We start from the raw sequence: 6,000 nt of genomic DNA on the forward strand, positions 1-6,000 counted from the left end.
CATAAGATAATTACTAGCCAATATGATATTTCGTACAATAGATTCTGGTGGTCCGATCTTTCTCCAAACCTCACAGTGGAGCGAGCCGCATGATCTCACCAGAACCCATGGACTACTTGATTGCAAGTATTTTTGATCCACCTAAAACTTTTTCTCAAAGTACCTTTCATTTTACCTTCCACAGCATAAGATTTATAAGCAAGAACTCTTTTTTTCCTTTGTAATTCAGGATCATTAAAAGACCAACTCCTTGAAGATGATGATGACACTCTACTTTTGCTCTTCTTGATCTTGACTTCTTTATCCACCCCCACCTCATATGAATAATAAGAATTAGTACTATAACTTCTAAAATCTTGCATATTTCTTGGACCACCATAGTAATTCTCTATTTGCATCCCTCCTTCTCTTGTTGACATAGATCTAAAATTCTCCATCTATAAAAAAAAAAAAAAAAAAAAGAAAAAAAAGAGAGAGAGAGAAATATATTATTTTTTTCTGTGAGTATTTGGAGGAAGAAAGGGGTATTGGGTTTTGCTATAAAGTTTGGTTGTGCGGAAAATTTGGTTTTGATCTTTTTTATTTGTAAATCTTTTGAGTGTGTATCTCCTTTTTTGATATAGTGATTTATTACATTATTAAAGGCATGCTTTGACTTTTCCTAGGATAACAATCGGTTGAACGCATGGTAATATGTACACTTAAATATTTCAAATAAGATAAGTCAGTTTTAGTTGAACAATTACAAATTGTTCTACTAGTTAAGGAAAGTATAATATATATTTGCTGATGACGTGGAAAGCTGTGGATTAACTAATTACATGTGAAATTTGGAGTAAAAAAATCATTTTAAGATTTATTCAATGAATAAAATAAAAGTAATATTCTAAAAAAACTGAACTATCACCACATTTGAAGGAAAAAAATCACAGCTTTTGAAAAAAAAAAAAAAAGTGGAAAACAAAATTATTTTAAAATCTATTTAATACAAAAATAAAATAATATTCACAAAAATAAGAACTTTAAAAAAATGCAGCTTCTGAAAAAACCAAAAACACAAAATCTAAGAAAAAAACTGAGGGAAAAAAATACTTTTGACTTTGTTTATTTCGTTTTTTCTTTTAAACCAATTATTTACAGAACATAACATAGATATATTTTTTCCTAAATAGTAAATTTTGGTTGTCTCATGCATAAATTGAGAATTGAATTGGTTGAATGGAATAAATGAAAATCGAAAACGATTGACGTGAATTAGTTATGTGTCACCTCTTAATTAAAGAGGAAAATAATAGAAGGAAGGTAAAATCACTTTCTATCTTTATATCAAACTAAAATAATTTATTATGTACGTAATTTAATAAAGTAAAATACCTTTTAATTATATATAATTAAGTAAAATAAACTCTACATTCAAATACATGGCATGCATGCATTGACCTTGATGTAAATATATTTTCTCATTTTTATTGAATTAATTAGTTAAAGTCATTTTCGTTCTTTTGGTAAATATGTTGGCTAAATTATTGTTTACGCTAGTAGTCAACAGTTTCCTAAATTTAACGTGGGTTAAAGTGATTTAATTGGAACAAGCTTGAGTTAAAGTATCAAAAGAAAAATTGATGTCAAATTTGAGGGTTTATTTATACATTTAACTTTTTAAAAACTTTGTAAACATTTCTTTATATGTATATCGAAAATAGATGTTAAATTTTAGCAAATCAAAAGAGTTTTATTATTTTTTTCTCATTTACGCTTAGTATTAAATAACTATATAGAGCAATTATAGTCGATAAATTTAGAGTTTGAAATCATTATTAATTTAGTGAAATATACTTCTAATTAAAATTTTCTTAAAGCTAAGGTCATATTGCATTCATGGAACCGGAAGACAAATAATATGAAATAAAGGAAATACTCAAAAACATTTTTTCTTCTTCACAAGCTTCGGCCAAACACCTTTATTTATTTTTAAAATATATATTACTTTCTTGAAGGAAAACTTCAGATCTCATGGAAGCTTTAGTCAAACTTGCTATAGGTTTATAGAATTTTAAAAAGTGTCATTTTACTTGGAACGAACTAAAAAGGCACATTTTAAGTAGAATTGAATGAGTAATTCAAGCCATATAAAAACAATTACAAACAAACTTTTTATAAAAAGGTTTAAATTAGAAGTCTGAAAAATATAAATGACAAGTATAATACAAGAAGATAAGAGTATAATGAAATAAACAATATTTCAACTTTATAAGCTGTTTAAATCCTTTCATATAATATTATTTATTATTTAAGAAATGCTTTAGTTAAATGTCGCCGAAAGTTCTGTCCTTTTCTATTTTGTCCTTTATTACTACTACTAATAATATTCAATGTCCGCCAAACAATTTATTTTAAAAATGCATATATAAAAAGGGAGAAAAATGACATGCCACATTTCATCAATGTTGACCGTGGAATATTAGAAATTGAAATTTTGTGTATTCTTTGATTGTGGGCAATATATAAAAACATGTAAATAAAAACTAAAAAAATAAAAGGAGATGCTTGTGAGGAATAATAATTTTAAGCCTCTAAAATAAATAGCTTTCAAAATTAAAATTGATATGATGTTGTTTTTTTCCCATTCGATATCTATTTTTATATTAAAACTTAATTAAATTACAGAATTCATACCTAGAGGCAACGTTTTAAACAAATTGTTTTTTAAGAAATTTCAATTATTCACAATTCATATTAGTGAAATGATTGGGCTCCATAACCTTTTTCTTTTTGTGTTTTAGAAGTCAATTAAGGAGAACTAAAAAAAGTGGGACTTTTGTCATTCATTTGACTTCAATTTCTGAAATTCCAATTTACACTTGTACGTTAACTATAGTTATTATGGTATATATATGATATTCAAATAAGAATTTCCATTCTATACTTCAACAGTATCCATAACTTTTTAGAATATCAATGCAATTTAAAAGTTAGATCTGCTGTTATGTTGTTGGTTTTTTAGATTATCCTATCACAATAGATAATTATTAGATAACGAGCTCAAGCTATAAAAATATCATCTTGCAGAAGAAATGTGAAGTAAAATTACGTTCAATAAATCCTTATGATCAATCTTCTATCAGATCATGTGCATACTGGGTGCTTTATTGCGTTGACTGCCTTTTTTTCCATATCATGTTGGATATAAAATGTTATTTATTGCTCCACCATTTTAGTTACAAAATCAAACTATCGGGAATAATTATTTAATTATTAAATAAATTTAATCAACGCACACTAAATAAACTTTAAATATTATCATTGCAGAGCAGTCTATTTTTGAAAATTGAAACGAATAGGGTAGAAAATCCCAATCAAACAAGTAAGAGCTTATCTGGACTTTGATAGTTAGTCTGACCAAGTCCGTCTACTTCTAATTAGCACATTTGTTTTCACATGTAATTAACATTAGTTAATTATTTGTGAAAATTTGTTTAACGTTAAATTAGTAATATAACCAAATTTGTACTATGTGGCCATAGTTAATTATTTGTAAAAAGTTGTTTAACGTTAAATTGTTAATATAACCAAATTTGTACTATTTGGCCATATGGATTAGGTGAGAAGAAGGTCTGGAAAGGGAGATGATGGGACCTCGATATTCGTGTTCGTTTGGTTCAAATTTGTAAATGACCCACATTTCTTTTTATTTGTTTAAAACTAGTGACATATTTCTATATTTAATAACAATTCAATTTTAAAATATCAATTTTATCCCTAATGAAATATCTATAATCACACAAATATGTTTGACCTATTTTAGATAATAAATTTTAAAATTCTTTCTTTTTTTCTTAAATTCGATGTCGAATTAAATTACATCACATAAATTAAGACGAAAAAATATCTTTTTGTATGATTTGTTGGATCAATTTATTTGAAAAAAATACATTGTTTCCACCCTGAACTATAAACGAAATTATTGAGACACATTTCAATTTAAAGGGGGTCCTATTACCCCTTGAACTAATTAAAACTATATTTTGACAATCTTAGTGTCCGTGTGACACATACTGACACATACTGTACCTATGTGGACCTTGTTTATCGGTGTGTTGTGCACCACATCTATAAACAGGAGGCTATGGACATTTAGGAAATTGTTTCTTTTCTTCAGATCATAGATCGTGCCATAGAGTTTATATAGCAAATGAAGTCATAGTTGGCCACTGAATCCATTTGTTTCTCTTATTACAGTAAGAATGTCGGATACCGAAATTAAGAATACCGACGAGCGGGTAGACGTAGCTGCCGGAGAAGGGACTAGTAAGTCACCACCTGTACAAGTTAATCAGAGCAAAGCTCAAGTTGAGCGGGTATCTGAAATGTCTTCCACTCCATATGGAATAAGGGGGAGGCGAACCACATTCACAGAACCACTTGTTAATGCTGCTGATCAGGATATGAGGGATGCAGTACAACTGTTGACCCGGATTGTTGCCGGTCAAGTCCAAGGGCAAGGGCAAGCTATTCCTGCCGCGGGTCCTAGCGGTACTGATAGGGCGGCTAGTCTTCGGACGCAAGATTTTCTTAAGATGGATCCGCCTACTTTTATCGGATCTGATCTTAACGAAGATCCGCAGGACTTTATTGATCAGATCTAAAGGGCCCTAGAGGTGATGCATGTATCGGGCAGAGAGACAGTGGAGTTAGCCGCGTATAGATTCAAAGGTGAGGCTATATATTGGTATGAAGACTGGAAACGGTCAAGGGGCATTGATGCACCCCCAGCTACTTGGAAAGAGTTCAAAGAGGCATTTATTGATCATTATCTTCCATATGAGACTCGTCAGGCCCGTACGGATCAGTTCTTAAATCTTCGACAGGGTAATACAAGTGTGAGGGAGTATAGTCTTCGATTTAATTCCTTGTCCAGATATGCTCCTAATGTTATAATTACTATGGATGACAGAGTTCATCGGTATGTGGATGGATTGAATCCGTATTTGGTTAGGGATTGTACTATTACTGCACTGAATAAAGACATGGATATAGCTAGGATCCAAGCATTTGCACAGAAAATGGAAGATCAGAGGCAAAGAAAAAGAACACAGGAATTTGAAAGCAAATCTTCTAAGAGGGCCAGATCTACAGGGCAGTTTATGGCGCCACAGGGAGGTTTTAGACCTCAATTTTCTGCTAGACCACCTAGGCCATTATTTTCTTATTCTGCAGCTAGTGCTCCACCACAACATCAGGGGTTCAGAGGCAGTCAATTTGGGCAAAGAAGTAAGGGTCATAGTTCGCGATCAGTGGGTTATCATGGGCAAGAGAACATGAGCCAATCGAGACCTTCTCGAGAGCTATGTAATCGATGTGAAAAGCATCATATGGGCGTATGTCGAATGGGAACAAATGTTTGTTTTTGGTGCAGTATAACGGGGCATATAATGAGAGAATGCCCACGAAGGGGCGCAGGTGGCGTAGCACGACCTTCGGGATCAGCTGTTGCATCATCGTCACCAGTATCTTATTCTGGTAGAGGCGCACAACCTGCGGGTTACGCTAGAAATAAAAAAAGAGTCGTCAATTCCAGCGGGACTCAGAATCGCACTTATGCTTTAGCGGATCGACAGAATCTAGAGGCTTCCCCAAATGTGGTTACGGGTACGTTGCCCATATTTTCATTTGATGTATATACTTTAATTGATCCGGGTTATACATTATCATATGTTACTCCTTTGGTTGCTGGAAAGTACAAAAGAACCCCCGAATTGTTAGATAAGCAGTTGGAAGTGTCTACCCCGGTTGGGGAATCTATTATTGCTAGAAAAGTTTATAAAGATTGTGTAGTAACTGTGTGTGGTCGAGACACGAAGGCCAATCTTGTGGAACTAGAAATGGTAGATTTTGATGTTATAATGGGTATGGATTGGTTGGCGTCTTGTTATGCCAAAATTGACTGTTGTACGAAAAAGATGTATTTACATTTTCCTAATGAAGCAGTTATTGAATGGC

This window comes from Capsicum annuum, chromosome 3, assembly GCF_002878395.1.
Source record: "Capsicum annuum cultivar UCD-10X-F1 chromosome 3, UCD10Xv1.1, whole genome shotgun sequence".
NCBI classification, from domain to species: Eukaryota; Viridiplantae; Streptophyta; class Magnoliopsida; order Solanales; family Solanaceae; genus Capsicum; species Capsicum annuum.